This window comes from Syngnathus typhle, unplaced genomic scaffold, assembly GCF_033458585.1.
Source record: "Syngnathus typhle isolate RoL2023-S1 ecotype Sweden unplaced genomic scaffold, RoL_Styp_1.0 HiC_scaffold_460, whole genome shotgun sequence".
NCBI classification, from domain to species: Eukaryota; Metazoa; Chordata; class Actinopteri; order Syngnathiformes; family Syngnathidae; genus Syngnathus; species Syngnathus typhle.
The window spans coordinates 1-12500 of NW_026872361.1; positions in this window are offsets into that span (position 1 = coordinate 1).

A 12500-nucleotide genomic window follows, 5' to 3' on the forward strand; every position below is an offset into this window, starting at 1 on the left:
GTGCCTTTGTCTGCACGAACGCGCGTTTGCTCCGAATCAGCGACGAATTTCTTCAAAGTTCGATGGTCGCGCTTAAGCTTTCGTGCAATATCGAATGTCTGCATACCTTGTCCAAGGCATCGAACGATTTCACGCTTCTCGACAGCAGAGAGATCCTTTTTCCTCCCCATGGTTGAACGAAATGGCCGAACGCTTAAAAACGCGGAACTTAAATAGACTTGTTAATTACTACAATTGCGCTCACCTGGCAGACTACCATGGACTGTACCATGACTGAGGGTGATTTCAGTACTTGAAAAACAAAAAATGTAATCTTTATGACACTTAAATACATTTTGCATAATAATTTGGAACACGGGACCGTGTTCCAAATTATTATGCAAAGGATATTTATCTCAGATTTTCCTAAATAGCTTCCTTGAAATGTTACCCGGCTTTTGAGCTCTCCTGCCGGGCGTGGGTTTGCGTCAGCGCCCGGTAACATTATGGAAGCTAAAAGAAAGAAAAAAGAAACAAATCTAAGTGCGATTGCTGGTGTCTAAATACATTTTGCATAATAATTTGGAACACGGGACCGTGTTCCAAATTATTATGCAAGTGATATTTATCTCAGATTTTCCTAAATAGCTTTACTCGTCGTGCCGACCGGAGGGAGGCCACTCCCCGCCGCAGCTGAACAGTCATCCCGGCCTAGTGGAGGTCTGCGCAGGGGGGGTCTTCCTTGAAATGTTACCCGGCTTTTGAGCTCTCCTGCCGGGCGTGGGTTTGCGTCAGCGCCCGGTAACATTATGGAAGCTAAAAGAAAGAAAAAAGAAACAAATCTAAGAGCAAGTGCTGGTGTATTTACTCGTCGTGTCCACCGGAGGGAGGCAACTCCCCGCCGCAGCTGCAGAGGCAGCTTTGAAAAGTCATCCCGGCCTAGTGGAGGTCTGCGCAGGGGGGGTCTTCCTTGAAATGTTACCCGGCTTTTGAGCTCTCCTGTCCGGCGTGGGTTTGCGTCAGCGGCCGGTGTCATTTACTCGTCGTGCCGACCGGAGGGAGGCCACTCCCCGCCGCAGCTGAACAGTCATCCCGGCCTAGTGGAGGTCTGCGCAGGGGGGGTCTTCCTTGAAATGTTACCCGGCTTTTGAGCTCTCCTGCCGGGCGTGGGTTTGCGTCAGCGCCCGGTAACATTATGGAAGCTAAAAGAAAGAAAAAAGAAACAAATCTAAGTGCGATTGCTGGTGTCTAAATACATTTTGCATAATAATTTGGAACACGGGACCGTGTTCCAAATTATTATGCAAGTGATATTTATCTCAGATTTTCCTAAATAGCTTTACTCGTCGTGCCGACCGGAGGGAGGCCACTCCCCGCCGCAGCTGAACAGTCATCCCGGCCTAGTGGAGGTCTGCGCAGGGGGGGTCTTCCTTGAAATGTTACCCGGCTTTTGAGCTCTCCTGTCCGGCGTGGGTTTGCGTCAGCGGCCGGTGTCATTTACTCGTCGTGCCGACCGGAGGGAGGCCACTCCCCGCCGCAGCTGAACAGTCATCCCGGCCTAGTGGAGGTCTGCGCAGGGGGGGTCTTCCTTGAAATGTTACCCGGCTTTTGAGCTCTCCTGCCGGGCGTGGGTTTGCGTCAGCGCCCGGTAACATTATGGAAGCTAAAAGAAAGAAAAAAGAAACAAATCTAAGTGCGATTGCTGGTGTCTAAATACATTTTGCATAATAATTTGGAACACGGGACCGTGTTCCAAATTATTATGCAAGTGATATTTATCTCAGATTTTCCTAAATAGCTTTACTCGTCGTGCCGACCGGAGGGAGGCCACTCCCCGCCGCAGCTGAACAGTCATCCCGGCCTAGTGGAGGTCTGCGCAGGGGGGGTCTTCCTTGAAATGTTACCCGGCTTTTGAGCTCTCCTGCCGGGCGTGGGTTTGCGTCAGCGCCCGGTAACATTATGGAAGCTAAAAGAAAGAAAAAAGAAACAAATCTAAGAGCAAGTGCTGGTGTATTTACTCGTCGTGTCCACCGGAGGGAGGCAACTCCCCGCCGCAGCTGCAGAGGCAGCTTTGAAAAGTCATCCCGGCCTAGTGGAGGTCTGCGCAGGGGGGGTCTTCCTTGAAATGTTACCCGGCTTTTGAGCTCTCCTGTCCGGCGTGGGTTTGCGTCAGCGGCCGGTGTCATTTACTCGTCGTGCCGACCGGAGGGAGGCCACTCCCCGCCGCAGCTGAACAGTCATCCCGGCCTAGTGGAGGTCTGCGCAGGGGGGGTCTTCCTTGAAATGTTACCCGGCTTTTGAGCTCTCCTGCCGGGCGTGGGTTTGCGTCAGCGCCCGGTAACATTATGGAAGCTAAAAGAAAGAAAAAAGAAACAAATCTAAGTGCGATTGCTGGTGTCTAAATACATTTTGCATAATAATTTGGAACACGGGACCGTGTTCCAAATTATTATGCAAGTGATATTTATCTCAGATTTTCCTAAATAGCTTTACTCGTCGTGCCGACCGGAGGGAGGCCACTCCCCGCCGCAGCTGAACAGTCATCCCGGCCTAGTGGAGGTCTGCGCAGGGGGGGTCTTCCTTGAAATGTTACCCGGCTTTTGAGCTCTCCTGTCCGGCGTGGGTTTGCGTCAGCGGCCGGTGTCATTTACTCGTCGTGCCGACCGGAGGGAGGCCACTCCCCGCCGCAGCTGAACAGTCATCCCGGCCTAGTGGAGGTCTGCGCAGGGGGGGTCTTCCTTGAAATGTTACCCGGCTTTTGAGCTCTCCTGTCCGGCGTGGGTTTGCGTCAGCGGCCGGTGTCATTTACTCGTCGTGCCGACCGGAGGGAGGCCACTCCCCGCCACAGCTGAACAGTCATCCCGGCCTAGTGGAGGTCTGCGCAGGGGGGGTCTTCCTTGAAATGTTACCCGGCTTTTGAGCTCTCCTGTCCGGCGTGGGTTTGCGTCAGCGGCCGGTGTCATTTACTCGTCGTGCCGACCGGAGGGAGGCCACTCCCCGCCACAGCTGAACAGTCATCCCGGCCTAGTGGAGGTCTGCGCAGGGGGGGTCTTCCTTGAAATGTTACCCGGCTTTTGAGCTCTCCTGTCCGGCGTGGGTTTGCGTCAGCGGCCGGTGTCATTTACTCGTCGTGCCGACCGGAGGGAGGCCACTCCCCGCCACAGCTGAACAGTCATCCCGGCCTAGTGGAGGTCTGCGCAGGGGGGGTCTTCCTTGAAATGTTACCCGGCTTTTGAGCTCTCCTGTCCGGCGTGGGTTTGCGTCAGCGGCCGGTGTCATTTACTCGTCGTGCCGACCGGAGGGAGGCCACTCCCCGCCACAGCTGAACAGTCATCCCGGCCTAGTGGAGGTCTGCGCAGGGGGGGTCTTCCTTGAAATGTTACCCGGCTTTTGAGCTCTCCTGTCCGGCGTGGGTTTGCGTCAGCGGCCGGTGTCATTTACTCGTCGTGCCGACCGGAGGGAGGCCACTCCCCGCCACAGCTGAACAGTCATCCCGGCCTAGTGGAGGTCTGCGCAGGGGGGGTCTTCCTTGAAATGTTACCCGGCTTTTGAGCTCTCCTGTCCGGCGTGGGTTTGCGTCAGCGGCCGGTGTCATTTACTCGTCGTGTCCACCGGAGGGAGGCCACTCCCCGCCGCAGCTGCAGCGGCAGCTTTGAAACGTCATCCCGGCCCCCTGGAACTGTGCGCGGGGGGGGCGATGCGTCCCGTGCGAGGTACCAGGTCGCGCTGCGCCGTCTGCCTGGCCGCTTTGGGCCCGCTGGAAGTCTATTAAAGCTCCGCGATCTCCGCCTCGGTGCTTAAAAAGCGTCCATCCGCTCTCCTGGAGCTTCTTTCGGTCATCTCGTCCGCGTGCACGGCCTGCCGGTGGCACCGGCTGGAGCTCCGCAAAAAGCTCCATTTCTGTTAAAAATGCTTAGCCGCGTCCCTGGAAGCCCAATCGGGCGTAGAAAGTGAGGGGGAAGGCCCCCAAAGCACCGGCTGGAAGTCCCAAAAAAGCTCCATGATTGGTCAATAATGCTTAGCCGCCTCCCTGGAAGCCTAATCGGGCATAAAAAGCTAGGCGGAACGGCCCCAAAGCTCCACACGGAAGTCCCAAAAAAGCTCCATGATTGGTCAATAATGCTTAGCCGCCTCCCTGGAAGCCTAATCGGGCATAAAAAGCTAGGCGGAACGGCCCCAAAGCTCCACACGGAAGTCCCAAAAAAGCTCCATGATTGGTCAATAATGCTTAGCCGCCTCCCTGGAAGCCTAACCGGGCATAAAAAGCTAGGCGGAACGGCCCCAAAGCTCCACACGGAAGTCCCAAAAAAGCTCCATGATTGGTCAATAATGCTTAGCCGCCTCCCTGGAAGCCTAATCGGGCATAAAAAGCTAGGCGGAACGGCCCCAAAGCTCCACACGGAAGTCCCAAAAAAGCTCCATGATTGGTCAATAATGCTTAGCCGCCTCCCTGGAAGCCTAATCGGGCATAAAAAGCTAGGCGGAACGGCCCCAAAGCTCCACACGGAAGTCCCAAAAAAGCTCCATGATTGGTCAATAATGCTTAGCCGCCTCCCTGGAAGCCTAATCGGGCATAAAAAGTTAGGCGGAACGGCCCCAAAGCTCCACACGGAAGTCCCAAAAAAGCTCCATGATTGGTCAATAATGCTTAGCCGCCTCCCTGGAAGCCTAATCGGGCATAAAAAGCTAGGCGGAACGGCCCCAAAGCTCCACACGGAAGTCCCAAAAAAGCTCCATGATTGGTCAATAATGCTTAGCCGCCTCCCTGGAAGCCTAATCGGGCATAAAAAGTTAGGCGGAACGGCTCCAAAGCTCCACACGGAAGTCCCAAAAAAGCTCCATGATTGGTCAATAATGCTTAGCCGCCTCCCTGGAAGCCTAATCGGGCATAAAAAGTTAGGCGGAACGGCCCCAAAGCTCCACACGGAAGTCCCAAAAAAGCTCCATGATTGGTCAATAATGCTTAGCCGCCTCCCTGGAAGCCTAATCGGGCATAAAAAGTTAGGCGGAACGGCCCCAAAGCTCCACACGGAAGTCCGAAAAAAGCTCAAAAATTTTCTAAGTGCCAACGGCTCATTCGCCGTAATGTGTCCGCTCCGCGCTGGTTCCCCGGTCGGCCGCGAATAGCGCAAAATCAGCCTCACGGAAGTTCGAAAAAAGCTCAAAAATTTTCTAAGTGCCAACGGCTCATTCGCCGTAATGTGTCCGCTCCGCGCTGGTTCCCCGGTCGGCCGCGAATAGCGCAAAATCAGCCTCACGGAAGTTCGAAAAAAGCTCAAAAATTTTCTAAGTGCCAACGGCTCATTCGCCGTAATGTGTCCGCTCCGCGCTGGTTCCCCGGTCGGCCGCGAATAGCGCAAAAATCAGCCTAAGTGCAGTACCAACCTTGGCGTGTTGGTGCGCCAGAGTACGATGAGTTGGTCCCCCTAGTCACTGTACTCATTACCTTTACCCCCTAATCGCAAAATATAGTCAGAACGTATATGCAGAAGACTATTTTTTTCTTTTTTAAAATTTTCTAAGTGCCAGCGGATGCTGGCACACGAACTGTCCGAGCTACGACGGTTCTCCGCGTCGGACAGCGAGGGTGAAAAAGCGGTCCTAAAATCACCGAGGGCTGCCGCACAAGTTGTCCGAGTGGCGACGGTTCCCCGGTCGGCCACGAATGTCGAAAATTCGGCCTCTCCACCACGGAGGTCGGTGAGAATTTCAGAATATTTTCCAAGTGCCAACGGCTCTTGCGCCGTAAAGTGTCCGCTTTGCCTGGTTCCCTCGGTCGGCCACAAATAGCGAAAAATCAGCCTCTCCTTCTGGAGCTCGCCTAAGTGCCAACGGCTCTTGCGCCGTAATGTGTCCGCTTTGTCTGGTTCCCTCGGTCGGCCACAAACGGCGAAAAATCAGCCTCTCCTTCTGGAGCTCGTGCCAACTTTGGCGAATATTTTCTAAGTGCCAACGGCTCTTGCGCCGTAAAGTGTCCGCTTTGCCTGGTTCCCTCGGTCGGCCACAAATAGCGAAAAATCAGCCTCTCCTTCTGGAGCTCGCCTAAGTGCCAACGGCTCTTGCGCCGTAATGTGTCCGCTTTGTCTGGTTCCCTCGGTCGGCCACAAACGGCGAAAAATCAGCCTCTCATTCTGGAGCTCGTGCCAACTTTGGCGAATATTTTCTAAGTGCCAACGGCTCTTGCGCCGTAATGTGTCCGCTTTGCCTGGTTCCCTCGGTCGGCCACAAATAGCGAAAAAATCAGCCTCTCCTTCTGGAGCTCGCCTAAGTGCCAACGGCTCTTGCGCCGTAATGTGTCCGCTTTGCCTGGTTCCCTCGGTCGGCCACAAACGGCGAAAAATCAGCCTCTCATTCTGGAGCTCGTGCCAACTTTGGCGAATATTTTCTAAGTGCCAACGGCTCTTGCGCCGTAATGTGTCCGCTTTGCCTGGTTCCCTCGGTCGGCCACAAATAGCGAAAAAATCAGCCTCTCCTTCTGGAGCTCGCCTAAGTGCCAACGGCTCTTGCGCCGTAATGTGTCCGCTTTGTCTGGTTCCCTCGGTCGGCCACAAACGGCGAAAAATCAGCCTCTCATTCTGGAGCTCGTGCCAACTTTGGCGAATATTTTCTAAGTGCCAACGGCTCTTGCGCCGTAATGTGTCCGCTTTGCCTGGTTCCCTCGGTCGGCCACAAATAGCGAAAAAATCAGCCTCTCCTTCTGGAGCTCGCCTAAGTGCCAACGGCTCTTGCGCCGTAATGTGTCCGCTTTGCCTGGTTCCCTCGGTCGGCCACAAACGGCGAAAAATCAGCCTCTCATTCTGGAGCTCGTGCCAACTTTGGCGAATATTTTCTAAGTGCCAACGGCTCTTGCGCCGTAATGTGTCCGCTTTGCCTGGTTCCCTCGGTCGGCCACGAACGGCGAAAAATCAGCCTCTCCTTCTGGAGCTCGCCTAAGTGCCAACGGCTCTTGCGCCGTAATGTGTCCGCTTTGCCTGGTTCCCTCGGTCGGCCACAAATAGCGAAAAACCAGCCTCTCCTTCTGGAGCTCGCCTAAGTGCCAACGGCTCTTGCGCCGTAATGTGTCCGCTTTGCCTGGTTCCCTCGGTCGGCCACAAACGGCGAAAAACCAGCCTCTCCTTCTGGAGCTCGCCTAAGTGCCAACGGCTCTTGCGCCGTAATGTGTCCGCTTTGCCTGGTTCCCTCGGTCGGCCACAAATAGCGAAAAATCAGCCTCTCCTTCTGGAGCTCGTGCCAACTTTGGCGAATATTTTCTAAGTGCCAACGGCTCTTGCGCCGTAATGTGTCCGCTTTGCCTGGTTCCCTCGGTCGGCCACAAATAGCGAAAAACCAGCCTCTCCTTCTGGAGCTCGCCTAAGTGCCAACGGCTCTTGCGCCGTAATGTGTCCGCTTTGCCTGGTTCCCTCGGTCGGCCACAAATAGCGAAAAACCAGCCTCTCCTTCTGGAGCTCGCCTAAGTGCCAACGGCTCTTGCGCCGTAATGTGTCCGCTTTGCCTGGTTCCCTCGGTCGGCCACAAATAGCGAAAAACCAGCCTCTCCTTCTGGAGCTCGCCTAAGTGCCAACGGCTCTTGCGCCGTAATGTGTCCGCTTTGCCTGGTTCCCTCGGTCGGCCACAAATAGCGAAAAACCAGCCTCTCCTTCTGGAGCTCGCCTAAGTGCCAACGGCTCTTGCGCCGTAATGTGTCCGCTTTGCCTGGTTCCCTCGGTCGGCCACAAACGGCGAAAAACCAGCCTCTCCTTCTGGAGCTCGCCTAAGTGCCAACGGCTCTTGCGCCGTAATGTGTCCGCTTTGCCTGGTTCCCTCGGTCGGCCACAAATAGCGAAAAATCAGCCTCTCCTTCTGGAGCTCGTGCCAACTTTGGCGAATATTTTCTAAGTGCCAACGGCTCTTGCGCCGTAATGTGTCCGCTTTGCCTGGTTCCCTCGGTCGGCCACAAACGGCGAAAAATCAGCCTCTCCTTCTGGAGCTCGCCTAAGTGCCAACGGCTCTTGCGCCGTAATGTGTCCGCTTTGCCTGGTTCCCTCGGTCGGCCACAAATAGCGAAAAACCAGCCTCTCCTTCTGGAGCTCGCCTAAGTGCCAACGGCTCTTGCGCCGTAATGTGTCCGCTTTGCCTGGTTCCCTCGGTCGGCCACAAACGGCGAAAAACCAGCCTCTCCTTCTGGAGCTCGCCTAAGTGCCAACGGCTCTTGCGCCGTAATGTGTCCGCTTTGCCTGGTTCCCTCGGTCGGCCACAAATAGCGAAAAATCAGCCTCTCCTTCTGGAGCTCGTGCCAACTTTGGCGAATATTTTCTAAGTGCCAACGGCTCTTGCGCCGTAATGTGTCCGCTTTGCCTGGTTCCCTCGGTCGGCCACAAACGGCGAAAAATCAGCCTCTCCTTCTGGAGCTCGCCTAAGTGCCAACGGCTCTTGCGCCGTAATGTGTCCGCTTTGCCTGGTTCCCTCGGTCGGCCACAAATAGCGAAAAACCAGCCTCTCCTTCTGGAGCTCGCCTAAGTGCCAACGGCTCTTGCGCCGTAATGTGTCCGCTTTGCCTGGTTCCCTCGGTCGGCCACAAACGGCGAAAAACCAGCCTCTCCTTCTGGAGCTCGCCTAAGTGCCAACGGCTCTTGCGCCGTAATGTGTCCGCTTTGCCTGGTTCCCTCGGTCGGCCACAAATAGCGAAAAATCAGCCTCTCCTTCTGGAGCTCGTGCCAACTTTGGCGAATATTTTCTAAGTGCCAACGGCTCTTGCGCCGTAATGTGTCCGCTTTGCCTGGTTCCCTCGGTCGGCCACAAACGGCGAAAAATCAGCCTCTCCTTCTGGAGCTCGCCTAAGTGCCAACGGCTCTTGCGCCGTAATGTGTCCGCTTTGCCTGGTTCCCTCGGTCGGCCACAAATAGCGAAAAACCAGCCTCTCCTTCTGGAGCTCGCCTAAGTGCCAACGGCTCTTGCGCCGTAATGTGTCCGCTTTGCCTGGTTCCCTCGGTCGGCCACAAACGGCGAAAAATCAGCCTCTCCTTCTGGAGCTCGCCTAAGTGCCAACGGCTCTTGCGCCGTAATGTGTCCGCTTTGCCTGGTTCCCTCGGTCGGCCACAAATAGCGAAAAACCAGCCTCTCCTTCTGGAGCTCGCCTAAGTGCCAACGGCTCTTGCGCCGTAATGTGTCCGCTTTGCCTGGTTCCCTCGGTCGGCCACAAATAGCGAAAAATCAGCCTCTCCTTCTGGAGCTCGCCTAAGTGCCAACGGCTCTTGCGCCGTAATGTGTCCGCTTTGCCTGGTTCCCTCGGTCGGCCACAAATAGCGAAAAATCAGCCTCTCCTTCTGGAGCTCGCGCCAACTTTGGCGAATATTTTCTAAGTGCCAACGGCTCTTGCGCCGTAATGTGTCCGCTTTGCCTGGTTCCCTCGGTCGGCCACAAATAGCGAAAAATCAGCCTCTCCTTCTGGAGCTCGCCTAAGTGCCAACGGCTCTTGCGCCGTAATGTGTCCGCTTTGCCTGGTTCCCTCGGTCGGCCACAAATAGCGAAAAATCAGCCTCTCCTTCTGGAGCTCGCGCCAACTTTGGCGAATATTTTCTAAGTGCCAACGGCTCTTGCGCCGTAAAGTGTCCGCTTTGTCTGGTTCCCTCGGTCGGCCACAAATAGCGAAAAATCAGCCTCTCCTTCTGGAGCTCGCGCAAGTGCCAACGGCTCTTGCGCCGTAAAGTGTCCGCTTTGTCTGGTTCCCTCGGTCGGCCACAAATAGCGAAAAATCAGCCTCTCCTTCTGGAGCTCGTGCCAACTTTGGCGAATATTTTCTAAGTGCCAACGGCTCTTGCGCCGTAAAGTGTCCGCTTTGTCTGGTTCCCTCGGTCGGCCACAAATAGCGAAAAATCAGCCTCTCCTTCTGGAGCTCGCGCAAGTGCCAACGGCTCTTGCGCCGTAAAGTGTCCGCTTTGTCTGGTTCCCTCGGTCGGCCACAAATAGCGAAAAATCAGCCTCTCCTTCTGGAGCTCGTGCCAACTTTGGCGAATATTTTCTAAGTGCCAACGGCTCTTGCGCCGTAAAGTGTCCGCTTTGTCTGGTTCCCTCGGTCGGCCACAAATAGCGAAAAATCAGCCTCTCCTTCTGGAGCTCGCGCAAGTGCCAACGGCTCTTGCGCCGTAAAGTGTCCGCTTTGTCTGGTTCCCTCGGTCGGCCACAAATAGCGAAAAATCAGCCTCTCCTTCTGGAGCTCGTGCCAACTTTGGCGAATATTTTCTAAGTGCCAACGGCTCTTGCGCCGTAATGTGTCCGCTTTGTCTGGTTCCCTCGGTCGGCCACAAATAGCGAAAAATCAGCCTCTCCTTCTGGAGCTCGTGCCAACTTTGGCGAATATTTTCTAAGTGCCAACGGCTCTTGCGCCGTAAAGTGTCCGCTTTGCCTGGTTCCCTCGGTCGGCCACAAATAGCGAAAAATCAGCCTCTCCTTCTGGAGCTCGCGCCAACTTTGTCAAAAAATTTCTAAGTGCCAACGGCTCTTGCGCCGTAAAGTGTCCGCTTTGCCTGGTTCCCTCGGTCGGCCACAAATAGCGAAAAATCAGCCTCTCCTTCTGGAGCTCGCGCCAACTTTGTCGAAAAATTTCTAAGTGCCAACGGCTCTTGCGCCGTAAAGTGTCCGCTTTGTCTGGTTCCCTCGGTCGGCCGCAAATAGCGAAAAATCAGCCTCTCGCCCGTCAGGTACCAGGCGTTGGGGTACCAGGGGTAAGTGCAGTACCAGCTTTGGTCTGTTGGTGCGCCAGAGTACGATGAGTTGGTCCCCCTAGTCACTGTACTCATTACCTTTACCCCCAAATCGCAAAATATAGTCAGAACGAGTGTGGGGAACACAAGTTTTGGCCCCGAGAACCAGGCGGCTGGTGTCTCTAGCGATGTGTTCCCCCCCAAAAAGTGTTCACATGCTCGGACAGCGAACCTAGGAGCTACCGCAAAGCACTCTGGAAGTGCAAGAGCGAAAAATTTTCTAAGTACAAAAACTCTCGAAAATTTTCAAAGTGTCACAGTGCTCGAAAATTTTCAAAGTGCTACATGCTTTCCATCCAAGGAAGGAATAGTGGAGGACCGGCCGCCTCCTTAAACACAAGCCGGCGGAACGACGGGGAGGACCGGCCGCCTCCTTAAACACAGGCCGGTGGAACGTTTGGCAGAATTCTTCTCGTGGAGGACCGGCCGCCTCCTTAAACACAAGCCGGCGGAACGACGGGGAGGACCGGCCGCCTCCTTAAACACAGGCCGGTGGAACGTTTGGCAGAATTCTTCTCGTGGAGGACCGGCCGCCTCCTTAAACACAGGCCGGTGGGAACGGTTGGCAGAATTGCGTGACGGCCGCCTGCTCCCGGCGTCCGCACGTGAACGAACACCCCCTCCCGGGGACGGCCGTCTGCTCCCGACCGCCGTCCTTCACCCCCTCACCTTCCGGACCCCCGTCTGCTCCCGGCGGGCCTCCGAGTACCCCCACCTTCTCCCGAACTGACCGACAGGCAATGAGACCCGCCTTGGTAGGGCCCCCACCGGCCCCGGCTCGCGCCGGCGTTGGGTGGACGGTTCCTCCCCACTTGCGGGTCGCTCTCCACGGAGGACCGGTCGCCTCACTAAACATAGGCCGGGCGAAAATCTGCGAATGTTATACATCCAAGGAGGGAGGACCGGCCGCCTCCTTAAACCACCGGCCGGGCGAAAATATGCGAATGTTATACATCCAAGGAGGGAGGACCGGTCGCCTCACTAAACATAGGCCGGGCGAAAATCTGCGAATGTTATACATCCAAGGAGGGAGGACCGGCCGCCTCCTTAAACCACCGGCCGGGCGAAAATCTGCGAATGTTATACATCCAAGAAAGGAAGGAAGGAGGGAACCGGCCGCCTCCTTAAACACAGGCCGGGCGAAAATCTGCGAATCTTATCCATCCAAGGACGGAGGACCGGCCGCCTCCTTAAACACAGGCCGGTAGGAACGGTTGGCAGAATCGCGTGACGGCCGCCTGCTCCCGGCGTCCGCACGTGAACGAACACCCCCTCCCGGGGACGGCCGTCTGCTCCCGGCCGCCGTCCTTCACCCCCCTCAGCTTCCGGACCCCCGTCTGCTCCCGGCGGGCCTCCGAGTACCCTCCCCTTCTCCCGAACTGACCGACTGGCACTCATGACCCGCCTTGGTAGGGCCCCCACCGGCCCCGGCTCGCGCCGGCGTTGGGTGGACGGTTCCTCCCCACTTGCGGGTCGCACTCTAGCGCCTCGGCCGCCGCGAGAGCGTGCGCTACGCGCCGCCCCCGCAGGCCTTGGCGCGACCGAACGGCAGCGAGACCGAGACGCCCCGAATCACCCACCTAGAGGAAATCAACGGAGGCCGAGCGCGCGATCCGATTGCGGCACGCCGCGTGGGTGTCCGCCGGCCGCGCCGGTCTACCGCGAATGCTGTTTCTCAAACCCTTGCCTAACCAGACGGCACCGCGGGATGTGTTGTCGCAACTCTGCTCGACTATCGGAATAGCCTTTCCCGACTACCGCGTTGCGGGAGGCGTCTTTCGT